Source organism: Vipera ursinii (assembly GCF_947247035.1).
Source record: "Vipera ursinii genome assembly, chromosome: 2".
Classification (NCBI taxonomy): Eukaryota; Metazoa; Chordata; class Lepidosauria; order Squamata; family Viperidae; genus Vipera; species Vipera ursinii.
In genome coordinates, this window is record NC_139513.1 from 229,207,908 (window position 1) to 229,229,016 (window position 21,109).

Sequence of the window (21,109 nt, forward strand, 5' to 3'; positions counted from 1 at the left end):
AAGGTATAAAAAAAGCACATTAAACTCAGGAACACCATGATAAAGCATAAGGAATAGACTATGTTGCACAGAACAAAACAACACGCCAGCTGAATTATGAATGCGATGCAGAATTTTTCAGCAAGGGCCCTAACATGGTTTGTTATATTGCTCCTTACCTAGGTTTACATTGCTTTTAGAACTAATAAGTATTTGCATACATTTAGGCTTATTCCCCTGTTTCAGATTACAAACCACCTTTTTCACCTTCCTGCCCTTCTTATAGCAAAGCACTTTCAAGCACTCTCTGGGGAAGCAGCCACGACACCAACACATCTATAATACTGCATTCAGTTGAAATGGAAAATAGGAGAAGGCATATAAACCTTGCCGATTGGGTTAAGAAAATCTCAGCCTTGGGGAAAAAAAATCGAAGGGAAGTATTTAAAATGTGCATAGTGCATAAAATTGCCTCACATTATGGGGAATACATGCCTTGTAGCAATTATGTCACTTATCTTTACACTAATTAAGTGTTGATGTGTGAGTACTAAGTTGCAATGATGTTGTTAACTAATGTACATAAATACTCCCTTTAAACTGTAATTGCACTTTACTATAAGTTAAAAGGAAGCACATTCAATTTGAAAGTGTGATAGATCAGCAGTAGGAAATGGATAATGCTTTTCAGATGCCATCACATCGAACACCAGCCTGCCTTTTAAGGAACAGAAGGTGCCTGAAATGTGCAGTCCTGAAGAATATTTCCATATGCACAATGGCAGACCTGATAGGCAGGAAATAACTAATTCTACCTAGAGGAGGTGAATAAACCAGTCTAAGGGGCTATAATACGACCTACTCTTTATACATATATACTGGCACACACATCAGCAGTGCTGTAGTTGTGTCAAAAGGACAGAGATGATCTATAGAAAGTGTGTAATGTTTATGATTGCTCTAAGTTAATGTAATTTTATTTCACTTTTTATTGGAACAAGAGTCCCTGGTTGCTATGTTTGCTATGGTGTGGAAAAGGGAGAATATGAGATATTAGCACAAGAGCCTAAGTTACTATAATAGACCTTCTATAGTGGCTTTGAATTTTTCATGAAAAGTATGTTGTAAACAGCAACATTTTTATACTTGCTCCGGCTGTTGATCAACAGGCTGTTCCAATACAGAAATGAGACATTTTTACAGCCAGGATGGAATATTAATTAACACTTAGATGGGAAATCTTCCTTGTTCTGGCTCTAATGTACTTTTTGAAATTGATTGTATTAGTTTACAAAAGAGCTAAGTGATGGATGCAGATAGCGGATTGGGTGGGCCTATCATTTTTTTTGTATGTTCATATGTATTTGTATAAATGTAAAAATAACAATATGCTATTAATAACAGATTATTAAATAGCACAAGTAACAAAAAAATAAGAAATGTAGGCTTCATGAAGATACATTTTTAAGGATGTTTTACTCATCATTTCTCACCCCAAAAGAAAAACAATCAAGCTGCCAAAATTCAGCTATTTAGCGGATCAAATTACAGCTGCTATGGACCCTAAATTGGAAATCTGCTTTTGGGCTCTTCCTCTCATCCCCTAAATCTGGGGAATTCTGGGAGATGAAGTCCACAAATCTTAAAGTTGCCAAGGTTGGACACTCCTGCCATAAATCTTTTCACTGTCATTGTTTTCTCTATCCATTAGAGTTGTTCAATTTAAAGTTGAAGTTTACTTTGTCTATACCTTTTCCAGTTTGAAAGTAGAATTTTTTCCTCCTCCTCCTCCTCCTCCTCCTCCTCCTCCTCCTCCTCCTCCTCCTCCTCCTCCTCCTCCTCCTCCTCCTCCTCCGCTTTTGAAATAATTTATTTATTGAAATGATAAGCTATGAATACCAGTTACACTTCATTTCAGTGGTCATTTTCTCTTCAAAAGCCACTTGCCTCTGTGTCGGTGACCCGAGATAACTGTCCAGAGGTGGCTGCATCCAAACTCAGCTCCCACATACAGCATTTCTTCAAGAAAATGCTGTCATCTCTATTTGCATCAAAGCCATGTCATTCTCTGGCACAATGCCCCATGACAATAAAACCTGTAATTTACCTCTGTTGAAACCTGTTGGCAATAGTTACAATATTCATTTTGCCTTTCTGTTTTCAGTCCTCTGTTTGATGTGTCTCATTTCTCTTGCAAGCTAAGGTGTATAATAACGTTTTGCTTTCAGCCTGTCACGTTAGATTAAAACAAAATGACAGTGACAACACTTTTGCCTCAGATGGTTAAAGCTGCTCCCTGTATTGTGTCTGCTGACTGTAGAGATTTTGTTTCATTCTCCATCTCCTTCCTTCTTATTATCAGTTCTTTTAGAAAATGCTGCATGAAGTAGCTCCAAATACTCCAGAACATTTCTAATATCTTGCAAGTGATTTTTTACTTGCAAAATAACTGCAATTTATCTTCGTAAATAAAGTCCTGTAAAATTATTTTCAACCATTCAAAAGTTTTGGTAAACAATTTTGTAGTCATTGCTTGACAAAGATATTGGTCTATACTGTAATTTCATGTTAAAATCAAATTTTGGTCTTCTTTAGATATTAATGCTAGATTACAACTTCTTTCCAGCATCAAGAATCTTTCCATCCTGTAAAATAACATTACTTGTTGTAAAGGTTGTAAAACCTCATCCTCAAAATATTTATAATAAGAAGATGCCAACCTATTTGGACCAGGTGCTTTTCCTGCTTTAATATTTTTAATAGTTTCACACACTTCCCTTATTGCTACTGGTCCATCCAAAAATTGTCTCTGATTCTCTGTGATCTTCACTAAACTTTATGTAAATATTCATTAACATTTTTCAAAAGAAATTTTTTGACCCTTATATAAGATAAAGTAATATGGATGAAATATTTTTCATATATTTGGATTATATGTTATTAAAATATTTCCTTCTTCTAACTTTCATATCATTTTTTTCTAACTCATAAAGTATATGCCAAACATTTCCCCAGTTTACTTGCAAATTCAAAATTTATTTGTTTTGCATAATTCATATTTATTTCCATCTCTCTCACCATTAACATAGATAGGAGCTAATTGTTGTCCTCCTTGGAGATTTTTGAAAATTTTTCCATTTTTTTTATCTTATCCAAAATAATTTGTGTTTGCTCTTGCCTTTTTTTTTTAAAAAAATCATTTACATTGTATAAAATACCCTTTTACAAAAGCATTGCTTGTATCCCAAACCATTCTTACTTCTGTACCTTTATTAAGATTATTTTTTAAAAAAAATACTTCAACTTCATTTTGCAATTCTCCACAACAGTTTCCTTCTGTAACAACATCTCATTAAATTTCCACCTAAAGAACCATTTTGTATAATTGTGTGGCCAGACTGTGAGCTGTCTGTGATAATTCTACTAGACAGGCAACAGCAAACCATGAAAATTAATGCTTACGGTACAGGATGGACATAGCTGGCTGACCTCCAACTTCCAATTTTAAAGAGGGCCTAGCTGATATGTTATATGAAGAGCCAATTTGTTAAGGCACTTCCAGTCTCTTGGAAGTGTAAATCCTGTAGTATGTGGCTTTCAATGCATCACTTTCTGTCTTTCCCTTCTTCCCCCTCCATTTACCTGTCCGATGAAGTCAGGAGCCAACAGGGCTCCACTGTTGGGTGTAAAGGAGCCTTGTTGATGTACGCAACATCTTTGTTAATATGCATAGGACTTCATGCATTTTACCTAAGACTGACCTGCCAAACTTTCCAGTTCTGGGGGAAAGCTGCTCTAAGTGCTGCATGTAGCAATCACCAGCATTTTTCCCACAGCTGTTCCATTAATTTTTGCAATAAACTTACACTGGAGATCTGCATCTTGAAGTAGCTTGTGCTATTTCTACTGATAGTGCTTGCCAAGAGAAGACTAACATAAATGTGGCAAATGAATCAGTCTGAGAAGAAAGTGATTGGGAACATAGGTCAAACATGGGAGAGATCACAGTTCAGGAATGTTCAGCAATCATATGCCCCCAATCAGTTGGGGGTGGAAGGGGGGATTAAAAAGGCAAGATATTGGTCACTAATGTGTGATCAAAGTCCACTTCTTACTTCTGTTATGTGTGCACATGAAAAGGTGCATTGCCCTTTTTTGACACGTGAACACTAAGACATACACACTGTGAATATTCCTGGCTCCATATCTACATTAAGATGTGTCTTTATTTAAATTGATAAAATGTGCATCGAGCTCTTTCGCATGTGCAATGGATTTGTGAACTGCTAATGCAGGGCTGTGACTTATTCAAGCATCTATGATTTTCCCCTCCCAGGATTTTATGCTTGCTTGGGTGAATTACCAACAGATGTTGTGTGTTCTGAAGCCCATTTTTGGAAGTGAATCTTAAACATTGCAAAAACCTGTTAGTAAATTAACAGTAGATTCTATTATATTTAATTTTAAAGGAAGGGGAAGGGTTATGCTGCCTTGTTTTTTAAAATAAAATATTTTTAGTATTTTGGTATTACATTACACTGTATATGCTTTTATATACATGCATGTGAGTGTGGATAATTTACGTTTTTGTACTGAAAGCCACTGGAGATGTATGCAAATTCTATGCTAGGTCTTTGATAAAAATACAGTATAGTGGTTTGATTGACTTCCATGGTGCAATGTATCAGACACGGATTTCCTAGGTAAGAAGAAAAACTAGTAACTATAGATGTAGACAGAATAAATTTAGATGGATGAGCAAAATATGCAAAAATATGGATGATTACTACATTATATCTAAAAGGTACAAATGTGTTTCTGTCATCTAGTGGTTGTGAAGATTTTTGTAGCCCAGATATTAAGGTTCTTGATGGATCTGTTCCATTTCACAAATATACATGTCATTCAAAGGGAATAAACAGGCAGGTACTTGGCAGGTACTTCTGAGATACCACAGGTTTTCAAAATCTTCTGAACCACATTTGGTTTTGTGTCTCAGAGGTGTTAAACATAGTGTGTATGTGTGTGTGGGAAAGCAGAATAAGAAAAAAAGAGGATAATTTGTTTCTGTAGCTGAGGTGCAGACTGGAATGTAGAGGGGGGAATTTAGTACAGTAAAAATCAATTTATCTAAAATGCTTCAGTGACATCCAGGCTTTTTCTGATAAATAGAAAGTGAAGATGGAGGATGAGCTGAACTGGAAACAAAGTCTGTCTGTGTGATTATAAGAGCCTCAGAAAGGGCAAATGTTTATTTTGACAGCATCCAGAATTTAGAGATTGGTATCTGTAGAAGCTATAATAGAACCCTTCCCCCCTCAAAACAAACAAACAAACAAATAAAAAGACATCAATGAAAGCTTTTAATTTAAGATGCCATATGTTGTGAAGGATGGATTATTTTATGTAACACAAGCAACAATGGCTGATCAATAAAGAGAAGAAATGGATTTGGTTAAATTGACTTCAAATGAGTAAACTCATGGACTGGTTTGTGACTTGCCCTGTGGAACCACGGATGCTGTTCTGCTTGTATCTCTGTTCAAATACAGCTGAAGCTCCAAGGATATATGTGACTCCTAAAAAGTCTTTTTAAGGAGATACAAGGGAAATTAGTAAATTCCTGGAAACAATGTTATTAGCTATCTCGATTTAAATTATTTTAAATGTAATTAAAAATACATTCAGAAAGTCCTATTTATCTTTGGTTTTGGCTCTATCCATTCTTGGGTTTGGAATACAATCCCCATGATGCTAAAGGCCAAGCACAACTGTTATCCCAAAAGTTTTTGCAGCATCTTTAATAACTGCCTACTTTAGCATTATTCCTTTATATCTCTCTGTCTTTCTTCCATTCTCTCAATCTCCACATCTTAATTTTCTCCGTATATACCACTTAATTTCGTACATACCACTTAATTTTTGACAAAATGGGTTTGGGAACTTAATTAGCTCCCTCTCACATCCCAGCTGTACTGCAATGTTACACATGCTTTGACCAATTTATCAATGGGACATTGCAAGATATAAGGAAACATAAATGGAAAAGAAGCTGAATTTGCTCAGTTATCTGGGGAAAAGTTAGCCTTTGGCATCTCCAACCCTGATTAAAAGTTGATCTGTGATTAGGGAAGAATTGAGAAGTAGCAGCTAACCCAGAGAGGCGGGCCCTGACTCTGTCTCACAGTTTGTTCTTCCAACACTACATCACAAACCATTTAGAGCATTTTGAAGTGAACCTCCAAATAAGCAAGAAATATTCTTCAGTGAAAGCTTACCACCTGCCATTATTAACCATCTAACCGAGAGACCATAAGAGGCTTCCGTAGAACCCTCATTGTTCTTGAAATCTAATGGGAAAATTATTATGTAGGACATTACACATTTGATGGCCCATCTGAAGCGGCATATTTTAAAAATGCTGGACCAATTCTCAGAATTTCTACTGAATTTCAGCATGTGCTGAATGGTTCAAGGAGATCACCTGACTGCGCTTCATGACTGAGGAGTCTGCTTCTTTTTGATTTAGTGAAAGTTTGAGCTGTCTAATTAAATTGCCCATTTCTCCTCATGGATAATGATCCGTTTTCTCTGTTCTTTGCATTATGGCACAACATCCTGACAACTTTATTCATTTTGGGCAGACACACCAGCAGGTGCCAGATGGCAAGCCAGTGCTGTAGGCTGCTCTGTCACAGTATGTCTCGCGCTCACCTTGTTCCTGGATTGTTTGGGTGATGTGGAAAAGATGATTGCCTTGGTCTGCTCTAATAAGCTTTCGAGCGGGCAAAGCGGGAGAGTGTCATAGCTGTGGAAGAGCAGTTTAAAGAAAACGAAAGTCATTACAATGTCTATAAAACAAGCCTGCCAATAGGCTGTTGGATTTGGAATGGAGCGGGCAGCTGTGTGGAAGTCTCTGTTTTATATCAGCTCCCCGTCTGAGCACCGATATTAAGTGTTCTTTGGTTTTTACTACAATTTACCTAAAGAACTGTGGTGTCAAGGTTAATTATAGCTGGGGCTTTTAAAAATCTGGAGAGTAACCTCTGTGCTAGTTCTGCTTGCTTCCAGTAGGCTGCTGATCTTGTCAGCATTATGATGAATTAGTAATGGCGATTGGAAGGTGTGCCTTCTATTTATCTTTACTTCTTATTCTCCTCCATTCAGTCAGCAGAATTAGGAGGAGGAGAGGGGAATGATCAGTTTTCTTACTGAAATGGTAAATTGCACACAAAAGGCGACATGAAAACCAAATATACAAAGCCTGTGGGTTTTTTTTTCTTTTTTAATGCTGGGGAGACCCATTAGGAGGGAGCACTGTGTTTCCATGGTATCGCCAAGACGTAAACAGAAAAGCAAGGCTAATGTATTCCGCTAGGCAGAGAGTTTTTAAAGTCTAACATACCATCTAAATGCATATATATCACACATGACCAGCATTTATTTAATAAAGTATATCAATTGCTTTGCAAGCAGCCAAATTCTCTAGGGTTCTAATTGGTTTGTAATCTCAACTCAGTGCTAATGGCAGAAAAGATACACATGTTTTCCTAGGGGCACTTCTTGAACACATTTTGTAATCTCCTTCCAAAAGCATGTTGAACGTTCATTACTTTAATTAGCCTACCTGCAGGAGATGACCAGGTTAAGCCTGAGGGAGGGGGTCAACCAAACCATCATAAGGAAAATCAATGTCTAATCTAAAACTCATGAACATGTAATAAACACATCTAATATTCATCCTTCTTACCCCAAGGCCTCAAAGAACAGCTTCTTTGCCTAATACTAAAATCATGGATCATCTAAAGAAGCTCAAAGGATCAGGATGGATGTGAGAAAAATACTACTTTTCACTGTGTATCATTCACATATGGAATTTGTCATTGGCAAATCAGCCCCAGCTGTTCGCATTTCCTCTACCATTCCTAGCTTTCTGCCTTGTCTCTACCCTATACCTGGCTCAAAACTGCCAATGTCACAACAATGACTAAACATTGAGCATAGGATTTAACACACTGAAGGTTGTTAACCCATGTATTCTCCGAGCTACACAGATTGTACTGTATGTGTTGTTCAGTTACATAGGCGGTATATTTCAGGAAACACTGGAAACATACTGGAAAGCCAAATTATACTTTATGTATAATTGACTTGCGAGGCCAGTGCGTTGAGCAATTAGCTCACATGGTATAATAAGATGGAGGGTTTGTGTCACTGTAAGTTGGGGGTGGGGGCACGAAGGGACGCTCAGCCAATCTCAATGTATACATGGTTGTACTTTGACAATAAAGCTTCATTCTCTTTGTTTTCTTATGTAATATAATGAAGAATGTGCTTATCTAGTATTCTCTTGAGTACATTACAATCTCCAGTGAGATGAGTAAAGTCATTCCTACAGCCTGAGTAGAAACAATAGATAAGCCCAATGATCTGAATTGTATCTACTTCTTTCATGTCATTAGTCCTTTTACTTATTTGATTTTTATCCCACTTTTATTATTGTTTACAAATAACTCAAGGCAGCAAACATACCTAATACTCCTTCCTTCTATATTCCCCACAAACACCCCATGAGATAGGTTGAGCTGAAAGAGAGTGACTGGCTCCAAGTCACCCAACCAGTTTTTCATGCCTAAGGCATAACTAGAACTCAGAGTCTCCTGGTTTCCAGACTGGCACCATAGCCACTAGACCAGGGGTCAGGAACCTGAAACAGTGAAAGAGCCACTCCGAACCGGTTCCCTCACAAAAGGAAAAACTGGGAGCCGCAAAAAATGTGTGCTCATGCGCGTACATGCACACATGTGCAGAACAGGGCTTGACTGAAGAGTGGAGCCAAGGCGAGATATGCACCTACCCTGCATATTTGAATTGATTGGTTGAACTGTTTTAGTCCCACTTTTTTTTTTTGGACTGCACATGGCAGAGGACTGGGAGCCGCAGGAGAGGGCTGAAAGAGCCGCATGCGGCTCCGGAGCCGCAGGTTGCAGACCTGTGCACTAGACCAAACTGACTGCTTTACTTTAATCAAACAACAATAGTAATACAAAATATTGTTACCAACCTTTGGGGTAGATAACAGCTGGCAATAGATTCATACAGATTCAAATGTATCCAAGAAAGGCACTGCTATGTATTTTCTTTCTCAATAGAAAATAAACAACTGTGCTTTTTATATTTTAAGTGCAAGCCCCATCACCCCCAGCATTCTTTATACAGCCTTATTCAAATGGAATGAATTACCTGATGCTTCCTCTTGTTCTCCTGGGTTAGGTGGGAGCTTTGTCCTTTTTTTTTTAGTTAGGAAGTGGAAAAGGTGAAAGATGGAAATCAGTCTTGAGGTGATTAGAACAGAGCTGTAACACCTCTTTTTGAAGTTGCTCAAATGGAATTGGAATCGGCTCAAATAGGGGCCAGGCTTAAGGATGGATTGGATCTGCCTTTCCCTGTTTTTTGAGTGATTCCTGAGGCTCATGAAGTCATGCTAAGCTTTACAGAAGTTCTAAATAATCAGTAATTTATTTATTTACTTTTGAGTTAACAATTTCACCCCCTTATGTTAGTTAGCCCTGATCTGTAAGATAGAGTACGATTACTCCCGATCAACGGTGTTACCTGAAAAACAAAACTTATATTGCCATTCCCTAAAATGCAAAAGGAAGAAAGAAATTAGATAATAAATGCAATTGGCTGATGATAAAGCAGAGGCTCGCAAAACCACTGATTGCATTAGTGAGATTTAATTTAATTTAATTTAATAATTTAATTTGTATACCGCCCTTCTCCCGAAGGACTCAGGGCGGTGAACAGGGCAATACACAATAAAAATAGAATACAAAAATTAAAAAGCCATTAAACAATTATGCCCATAAAATTAATACATATTAAAATTAAAACTATTTATAAAAACCCAACCCCATCCCATCAGACCAGGCCAGCTTGTTCGAAAAAGAAAGTTTTGAGATCGCGCCGGAAGGAGCGAAGGTCGGGGGCCATCCGGAGCTCAACTGGTAAGCAGTTCCAAAGATATGGCGTGCCCACAGAGAACGCTCTCCCCCTGGGGGTCACCAATCAGCATTCTTTGATCGGCGGCACCCTGAGGAGGCCCTCTCTGTGGGAGCGCACTGGACGGAGGGAAGTTGACGCCGGCCGCAGGTGTTGCCGTAGGTAACCCGGCCCCATGCCATGAAGGGCTTTGTAAGTCATCACTAACACCTTGAACCTCACCCGGAGAGCAATGCAACTCGCGGAGCAAAGGTGTAACATTGGAGTATTGGGAAACTCCCAAGACAACTCGCGCGGCTGCATTCTGTACCAGCTGGAGTCTCCGGGTGGACCTCAAGGGCAGCCCCATGTAGAGAGCATTACAGTAGTCTAGGCGAGAGGTCACGAGTGCATGAGTGACTGTGCGCAAGGCATCCCAGTCTAGATAGGGCCGCAACTGGCGCACCAGGCGAACCTGGGCAAAGGCCCCCCTAGTCACAGCTCCAATATGCTCTTCCAAAGAGAGCTGTGAATCTAGAAGGACCCCCAAGTTGCGGGCCCTATCTACGGGGGGTAATAGCTAACCCCCCATGGCCAATGATGGAATAATCGGAATTTCCCGGGATGCCGGCACGAACAGCCAATCAGTCTTGTCAGGGTTGAGTCGAAGCCTGTTCCTCCCCATCCAGACCCAGACCGCCTCCAGGCAACGGGACATCACGTCGAGGGCATCGCTGGGGTGGTTTGGGGTCGAAATAAAAAGCTGGGTATCATCAGCATATTGGTGATACCCAACTCCAAAACCACGAATGATCTCACCCAGCGGCTTCATATAGATGTTGAACAGGAGAGGCGAGAGAACCGATCCCTCAGGGACTCCACAAATGAGAGGACTCAAGGTCGATCTCTGCCCCCCTGCCAACACCGACTGTGAACGTCCCAGAAGGTAAGAGGAGAACCACTGGAGAACTGTGCCTCCCACTCCTAACCCTCTGAGACGTCACAGCAGGATACCATGGTCGATGGTATCAAAAGCCGCTGAGATGTCTAAAAGGACTAGGACAGAGGACCAACCTCTGTCCCGAGCCCGCCAGAGATCATTCACCAGTGCGACCAATGCCGTCTCCATGCTGTACCCGGGCCTGAAACCCGATTGGTACGGGTCTAGGTAATCAGCTTCATCCAAGAACAAAGGGAGCTGCTGCGCCACCACGCTCTCGACAACCTTCGCTAAAAAGCGAAGGTTGGAGACCGGACGATAGTTGTTTAAAATTGCTGGGTCCAAGGTAGGCTTCTTGAGGAGGGGTCTCACCACCGCCTCCTTCAAGGCGGCGGGAAAGCTACCCTGACTCAAAGAGGCAGTAATCACTGCCTGGAGCCAGCCTCGTGTCCCATCCCGGGCTGCATAAGTCAGTCAGGAGGGGCACGGGTCCAACAAACACGTGGTGGAGCTCAGCTTCCCCGTGATCTTGTCCACTTCTTCAGGAGTCACAGGATCGAACTCTTCCCAGATTAAATCGACAAGGCCGCCCGTATCCTCTTCGTCAGACTAAAAGTGGCTAAAAGTTCTGGTAGCTGATCATACTGGCAGGCTTGCTCCCTCCCTCTCTCTCTCTCTCTCTTTGTATTCTGTCTTCATTTGGTGGGGTTTGGTGTCAGAAGCCTGTAAATAACAGAGTTTAGGAGAGCTTAATACTTACAGTTTTTGCATTGGATGATATATTGTTTTGCAATGTGCAACAACTAGCTGCATGATTTGTTCAAAAACGTTTGCTGCCTGATGCTGAAAATCCAAGCTGCCACCCACTGCTCTCGGGGTCTCCCCAACGAGAAATACCTAGGCATATGTATATCTGTGTATATGTAATGATAAATTAAATAACAGACAATTTGTCTCCCTTAATGGCTCTGCTGCCTGAGGCAGATGGTAGGGCTGACCTTTATTAACTGGCAAGGAGGCTTAAACAGGAATTAAGCATGGCTGTGATATATATACTCTAGTAGGTAAAAAGAAACTACTCATCTGTCCCAATTTATGAGCTCACTGAACGGCACCTTTTCGGCAGAGTTACTTGACTGCATAGCTGGCTTCAGATTTAAATGGTTTTTGGCAAAGTGCCCTCCGGTATCCCTGGGCCTCCTAATATACATTCCTGTTGGCAGCAGCAGCAGCAGAAGCCGCTCTTTGAGCCATACTAAGTAGGAACTTGGCACTTTGATTTTACTCAGTGCTTCCGAATGAAGCATTGATCTGAAGCCACAAATGTCAATGGCTGCTTTGAAATAGTCCCGATTCGTACGAGCTGCACAGTGAGGCGGCTACAGCCACTTGGCCCTGCTTTTCCAGAGAAGGATGTTTATGAGGTTTCTTCCCAAGTGACTGCCACTTAACAGTTTTTTAATCGGTGGGTGTATTTAGGAATTGGCTAAGATCCACACTCTGGCACATATAAGGCCCCTGGGTTCTCCAACGGCTGGTCAGTACTAGTGAAAGGAAGCTGGAGCAGCAGCAACTGCTGCCTCCAATTGCTGAGCTTTCTTTGGGTCCCTGTTCTGTACCAGCCTGCTACCGGCCCTGCAGAAAAGGCAGGGACAACCCCTTTACAAATGGCAAGAGGCTGGAATTATGCCTGCCAAATTTATTCACATAAAACAGAGCAAGACAAGACACCAACCATAAAACACGAGCTAAGAAGCAGGAACAATCCAAGTGGTTGCCTTCAGCAAACCAGCCCTCCCACACATTCCCCTTAAATACAGTTCAGGGCGTGGCCTCTCTGTGCCTACTTCTGAGGTGCCCCATTGCCTTCCTCTGTTTACTCCTGACTGACTGCCTCCTGCGTCGGGCGTCCTTGAACAGGCCAGCTGTGGGTCATCTTCATCCACGCTGTCAGGCTCACACAGCTGGGTCTGCATCGTGACCAGATGAGAGGGGTCTTGCTGGGGGCTTTCATCAAGCTGTCCAATCCCCTCAGCAAGCTCTTCAACACCCCCCTCCTCCTCCTCTGAGTCGTCCGACCCAACTGCCGAACCCACAGGCTGACCCTGAATCACAACAGTCCCAAATACAAAAGAAAGAAAAGACCATTTATGAATTTCAGATTTATGAAGATCTCCTGCTTGAGCCGGGGGTTGGACAAGAAGACCTCCAAGATCCCCTCCAGCTCTATTCTGTTTGGTTGATTAAATAGCAGATGTGGAACCACAAATGTGCATGCTTTGGTGTCATAGACTAAAATGTATAGTATCCTAAGCTGCCTGTCTTTTCCTGATGGATGTGTTTTGCAATGTATAGGTTTGTTCAGCAACCCACTCCCTTTTTTAAAAAAAAATATAGGAGAAAGTAAGAAAGGTAAAAAAACAATGCTGAAAACAGTAGAATGTGAAGAATGAAACAAAGTTAAAGAAGCAATTTCTCATCTTCTTTACAGCAGTTGTACACATACTTAAAACTGTTTTTGACTTCTAAATTAGATAACATGGTTTCCTTCTCCCCATAATCCAGAAATCATCAGATCATTTCTATACATTTTCAACAAAAAAGCTCATAAAGGCTTTCCAGTCTTTTACAACAGGGGTCCCCAATCCCTGGGCCACAGACTGGTATCAGCATACAGCCTGATGGGAACAGGGCCATGCAAGTGGTGGATATGTGCACAACACTTCATTTGTGTATGCGCAGGAGCTAGGTTGCATGCATGAAACCATCCCCCTCCTCCTGTTGCTGCTGTCACTACCACTACTGCTGCTATACCAGTCCATGTTACTGGAAAGGTGGGGGACCACTGTTTTATAAAGAACAGTTTTTGTTCCCTCCACAATAAAACAAGTCAATGTAGCCATTTCTGCAAGTTGCGCCATCTTTGCAATCTATTCCCCCATTGTGGCTATTTTTGAATTCTGCCATGTTTGTGCTAATAATAATCTGGCTGCAGTTATGATAGGTAAAACTAATTGTCCATAAGTATTTTCTAATTGATTGTCCATAATTCCTAATAAGAAAAATTCTGGTTTCATCTGAATGTTAATTTTTAAAACTTTCCGCAGTCTCATAGGTATTTGTGTTCATTTTTTTTCTCACAAAACCAAGCATGTCTCTTCATGTTTTCCACATTTCCAACAATTAGAAATACCTTTGTACACCTGAAGTAATTTTTCTGGTGACATATACCAACAATACATCATTTAATAAAAACTCTCTCTTAAATTATAAGCCATTGTGAATGTTAGTCCTTCCAGCCACATTCTTTCCCATTGATCCATCTGTAGCGTTCCTATCTCATTCTAAGTAGGATCATTCTTCAGAATTTCTAAGATTAGCCAGCATCTAGATAATTAGGTTTGTGTTGTATGATAAATGGATCAAAAAAACTCATTTAAATTTAAATGTAAGGATGTGTAAACTGTACTTTAAGATGGAATGCAACATTTTATGCTTTGTAAAATTTGATTTCTTTGTTTATATAACTTTATTTATTGAATTGCATTGCACTAACGTTTCATCTGTGGAACACTATATTTTATAGTGACAATAAAATGGTCATTGAATAAAGTTCTGTCTCATAATACAGGAGGAAAAAAAACTCTGTTATTATGTTTCTTCCGGACAATGCAAGAAATATAGTTTGACTAGCTATTTGCAAGCTGGTGTTCTTCAGATGTGTTAGATTACAATTTTCATAATTTCTAACTGAATAATGTGTTGACGGGAGTGGATTTGTGCTCTAGCCCAACATAATTGGAGAATTTGAGAAAGATTGTCTAAAACAAGAAAGAAAGAATTATAAAATTTGCCATGGTGTTTAAAAACTAGGTTCTGTAACCTCCAAAGAATTAATTCTTGTTTCCAGACCTAATATATAGAACATCTTTAGGAAGAAGAAATAAACAACAAGAATATAAAAGGGTGAGAAGATCTGAACAAGCACAAAGTCTGCATTTAGTGTATAATAGCTTTGAGATCATATGCAATGGCACAATATGATTAGAATATGATCACGGCAGACCTGAAGTTTACTAAGGTGGAAATTAATCATGCACAGTAGGAACAAGAAAGCCAAGCTTTCAGCTCAGAGAAAGATTAAGCAAACTTTTGGGGGATGGGGCCCAACAAAATGAGTGCAGGGGACTAAGGGCCAAAGTGCAAAGGGGATGAGATAAGAAAGTCTGGGCCATGACACCAATGTTTGCGAGATTATTCCATTCTTTTACTGATTTTAGTGCAGAGGAGGTGTTTAACCTTTATAAAGTACTGTATATTAAACCTAGCTGAAGGCTTATTGCACAGGGATTTCTTATGCCATTGAGTCAGCAAGTGTGGGGAAGGGCTAGGAAAGCCATTAGCCCCCTTGTGTGTGAAAGACTGAGGGGGGGGGAAGGAGGGAGGGGCAGTGTCTGGCTGGTTTGGATGGGAGACATGAGAATGTTTTTCCCTTAACTATGGGTAAGAGATTATTATTATTATTATTATTATTATTATTATTATTATTATTATTATTATTATTATTATTATTATTATTATTATTATTTTAATTTCTATACCGCCCTTCTCCCGAAGGACTCAGGGCAGTCTACAGGGCAATAAAAATACAATAAAAATACAATGTAAAAAAGTTAAAAAATAAGATTAAATAGAACTAGGCCATTACAATAAATAATTAAACATTTTATTTTATTTTTTTTATTTAATTTAATTTTTATACCGCCCTTCTCCCGAAGGACTCAGGGCGGTGTACAGGGCAATACAATAAAATACAATATATAAAAATTAAAAAATATTAAATACAACAGCCCAATTCAATAAATGGTGTGGGGAATGGGAAGATGAGTGTATGGAAGAAAGGACAGAAAATCAGACTGGCTAGTACAGGGGTCGGCAACCTAAAAAAGAAAAAGAGCCACTGGGAACCGGTTCCATCACAAATTAAAAAAAGAGGGAGCCGCGTGCGTGTGTCCATGCACGCGCATGCGCAAAAAGGTTTTTTGCGCATGCGCGGACGCACGCGGCTGCCATTTTTTTAAAAATGAGATGGAACCGGTTCCCGGTTGCCCGACGGCGACGGCCCGTCTGCAAAGCTGCCGCTTTCGGCAGCTTTGCAGACGGGCCGTGGCAGCTTCCTCAAAGAGCGGCGCCCCTGCCCATTCCGAGAGGTGCGCGCGCACCTCTCCGAACGACCGGAGGTGCGCGCGTACCTCCGCGCGAATGGGCAGCGGTGCCGCTCTTTCAGGAAGCTGCCGCGGCCCGTCTGCGAAGCTGCCGCTTTCGGCAGCTTCACAGACGGGCCGTGGCAGCTTCCTCAAAAAGAGAGGCGCCCCTGCCCATTCCGAGAGGTGCGCGCGCACCTCTCGGAATGGGCAGGGGCGCCGCTCTTTGAGGAAGCTGCTGCGGCCCGTCTGCTAAGCTGCCGAAAGCCGCAGCTTCGCAGACGGGCCGCAGCAGCTTCCTCAAAGAGCAGCACCGCTGCCCATTCGCGCGGAGGTACGCGCGCACCTCCGGTCGTTCGGAGAGGTGCGCGCGCACCTCTCGGAATGGGCAGGGGCGCCGCTCTTTGAGGAAGCTGCCGCGCCCCGTCTGCGAAGCTGCCGAAAGCCGCAGCTTCGCAGACGGGCCGCAGCAGCTTCCTCAAAGAGCGGCACCGCTGCCCATTCGCACGGAGGTACGCGCGCACCTCTCCAAAGGTTTGGGGAGGTGCGCGCGCACCTCCGCCCATTCGGGGAGGTGCGCGTGCACCTCTCCAAACGGGTGGTGCCACTCTCCATTTGGAGAGGTGCGCGCGCACCACTGCCCGTTGGAAGAGGTGCGTGCGCACCGGGCGGCTGGTAGCCGCAAGAGACGGCTCAAAGAGCCGCATGCGGCTCCGGAGCCGCAGGTTGCCGACCTGTGACCTAGGCCATCAAGTTAAAGGGGTTCTCGGGACCCCTACATGTGATTGTGGTGGAGAGCAAGAGAACGAGTTTAATAGGGCTTGATTGGTTTGATGCTCTGGGCATTCAAGTAACTGGGATCCATTGGACACAAGCAACGAATTTGGCATCAGTATGTGAGGAGTTCATGGATGTTTTTGACACAAGCCTGGGAGAGTACAAGAGAGTACCTGATCCTGCTGTAATGCCTATTAGGATCAAACCCCGTAGAGTGCCATTTGCACTAAAACACAAAATCAATGTAAAGCTGGACTAGTTAGTCAGTCAGGGGATACTACAGCCTGTAGATGGGGGTGAATGGGAAACCCCAATTGTCACACCACTTAAGGCCAATGAGCAGGTCAGAATTTGTGCTGATTACAAGTGCACCATAAATTGGACACTTAAACAGCACGCGTACCCGGTGCCAGTCGTGAGCCACATCTTGGCATCTCTGCAAGCAGGTACCTCCTTTCTCACAGAAGTCCTGATGAATGCATGGATCTACCTATATGACAACATTTTGGAGTTCTTAATCAACAAGGAGGAGTATCATTCTAAAATACAGGTGGCCAAACCAACAACTCTAAGAACCTGTCCCTATCCCAGGATTACAGTCTTATCCATCCCAGAGATGACAAGTCCATCTTTCAGTCAACTCCATAAGATATATGCATAACTGAAATCCAACTTAGAAATGCTGAGAAATCCTAGTGACCTTGCAACTGCTCCCCTACCCACTCCTTACCCAGAAGGAACTGGTTTGCCTTGACTAGCAGAGGACACAACAAAAATAGAAGAATAATTATGTTATGTTGTTCTTGCTGCCAGCTGCCAGCAGTTCAGCAGTTAGAGTCTCACTGGCTCAAGGTTAACTCAGCCTTCCATCCTTCCAAGGTCAGTAAAATGAGTTCCCAGATTGTTGGGGGCAATATGCTGATTCTGTAAACCACTTAGAGAGGGCTGTAAAGCACTGTGAAGCAGTAGTCTAAGTCTAAGTGCTATTGCAATTGCTGTTGCTGTCAGGCATGCTTGATTGGACTTACTTTCTCTTTGTCCAGTAGCACTATAAGTGTCACTTCTGCTGCATCATCATTCAGAATTCTTTTGAACAGAAGAAACACTGGAATCCATGAGCAGAGAGTTCTCACAAGTGCAATTGATTCCAAAGTGCTTGTCAAAGACATAGCTACATTTTCTCTTACACCAAGTCAGATCCATCAACCACCTGGGATAGACTGATTGAATACCTGTGATTGAATACTTGTGATGGGAAATAGCCACAAAAAAGTCCAAAATGAACAGGGGATGTTATGTCCATGACAAAGGACATATAATATCCCCCAACTCCAAATCACATTGCCACTGCCCACTTGCCATGTCAGATCTACCATGTGATTCCCCACTCTCTGTAATGTGGCTCAAGCCATGGTTGCCATATGTCAGGCATGCAAAAACCAGGCCCATGAAGGTTCAGTTAAACTGATTTATTGGTAAACAGCCTAGGAACAGCAGCACCTGGTTAGAGTTAGATAAGGACAATGATTCTCAAGGGGGATTGGACTTAGTTCACTTGTGACCACTTAATGATTCTAGACTGATTTTCATTTTCACTCCACCCCCAGGTTCTGCCATTCTTTCTCCTACAGATAGTAGCCATGAACTCTGGTGCCACTATTGACTCCTTGACCAAGTAAGGCAGGTTAAAAACTGCAAGATCAAAGACTAGAGAACTCTAGTGCCAGGCCAGCCATGACATCAAGCAACAGAGGTTAGGGAGGATGCTATGCAGGATGGAAGCTGGTGCAGTACCAAAGTCCTATGTGATTCCTGGTGCCCAACATCAGATCTAGGGTTGAGATAGAGCTATTGGTCCAAGATCACCCACTGGATTTGTGCCACAGGAAGGATTAGAACTCACACTTTTCTAGTTTCTAGCCTAATGCCTTAACTACTACACCAAATTGGCTCTCTCTGAGATAACTAGAGCCACATATAGTTTGAACACTTGTTCCCTTTAAAAAGGAATTCCAATGGCCCATCAATTAGCTTGTGTTTCATTTCTTAGATTGGTTCCTATCAGACATCTAACAGCTCATGTATCTTCTGAGCTGTAGTAATGATACCACTGTCTGCACATCCAGCTCCTGAGGGCTTTCAGATCATGCTGGTGTTTTCTTTTCTTGAGGAGAAATGGTCTGACCTTGTGAACTGACTGTGTCTAAATAGACAAATGCTTTCACTTACCACAGGTTTGCCAAGTTTACAAGGAGATCAGGTGCATGCAGAAAAATGACCCTGACACCATCAAGGAAAAATTACTTTAGCGGCAATAAACCATGTAGCTATTATTAACCTGCTTTCCAAATGAGATCTCCTGGATGCTGTTAGCCTGTGCTGTCTGAAGCTAAGCCAGCCCACGTAATATTGCTAGTTCTTTATTTTCTCTTTTTATCCTTGAAGAGAGATTGTTCACCACAATTACTTTCCTTTATTGTCCAGAAACATCAGCTATGATTAATATTTTGTCTGAGACAGTGCATCATATTTTCCCTTTGGGGCACTATGAATTGTGTCCTTTCATGCACTTTGCTGTCCCAACAAATAGGTTTCACCTATATTGTGTTTAGAGAAGGACATATTTTCCATTGCCTACTGGCTGTACATATTATAGCAATGGGCTATGGTGCCTGGCATTCGAAATAAATCCTGTTCAATCAAGAGCGGCACAATTGTGGAAAGAAAGCCAAGATTTGAGGAAGAATAATGAACCACAGTCTAGATGAAAAAAAAAATAGAAGAAAAGTTATGAGAATGAAATAAAAATAAAAGTCAAGGTTTGAATCCAACAAACTGGGAAGGTCCTACAGACTCTCACTAGAGAAGGAATAAAGAACTATTATTTTCCATGTTATTTGTGGACATCTATTTGTAGATCAGTGTGTCCTCTTATAAATACACAACAATGCAAACACTTGCGGTTGGAAGGATGTTTCCACGTATTTTGTTTCCTAATTCCTTTATGATAATAATATAACTGTGGAACTATGGAACAAGACAGTGAATTTGCTTCAAGAAGTTACTTCTGAGATGAACATATCCAGGAACCTTAATATGAGCCCCTTAACCAATTCCTTGTAGTAACTTAAATGAGTGAAAATTAGGGCCAAAGGAAGAGAAAACTGTGTCTCATAGGTGAGTTAACTTCAGTTACATTTTGAAGGTTTATGGAGGATGGCAGAAGGGAGAATAGTATTTCATCAATCTTTATCTTTCCCTATTCATTACTTACTTTGGCTAAAAAAGAGATAGGCTTATAACTGTTGCAAGGGAGTTGTGAGTCCTTACTGGAAGATGCTAAAAGTTAAATGATGGAATATCTGCATTGTGTATGAAATCATGGACTTAGGGCAGACATGGCACTATTGAGTTACTGTATGAAACATACTGCGGTTGTTGGTGGGATTATGTTTGGTGGGAAGAAATTAATAGTTGTCCTGGGTTTACACATATGTCCACTGGCCAAGGACTTAATGATATATTTTGTTGTATATATACTTGTTTCTTTGTTTATAGTTGTATTTATCAGCTGGAAACTGATTCACACATGCATATATAGTTCAATCTTTCTGATCCCTTAGTTTTTGAACTAAATGCATAAGGAAACTGTATTGTAATCAGCCATGTTCTGCCATTTAGGAGCCAGAGGAAGGTGGAAAAGTGTGGAGGGTGGCAGAAGTTGGAGGAGAAACTACTGGGCTGATTGACTTTAAAATCATAGGGCTGAAAGGGACCTTGGAGGTCTTCTAGTCCAATTCCCTGCTCAAGGTAAAAGAACTTCCACCATTCTGGACCAACGGTTGTCCAGTCTATTCTTGAAAACCTCCAGCAATGGAGCACCCACAACTCCAGGAAGCAAGCCGTTCCATTGATTAATTGTTCTCACTATCAGGAAATTTCTCCTTAGTTCCAGGTTAGATTTTCCTTTAATGAGCTTCCTCCCATTGCTTCTTGTCCTACCTTCAGGATCTTTGGAGAATAAGTCAACCCTTTTTCTCCATGAAAACCCCTCAAGTCCTAAAAGACAGTTGGTCCAGATGATTTGCACTTATCCAGGGTGGATAAGTATTCTCTTACCAATTCCTTGTCTATTTTGACTTGCATTCCTGTTCTATCTCCCTTAGTGATTTTTTTGGGTAGTCCTTGTACCTAGTCATTGCTGTAGCTTCATGGAGTACTATTT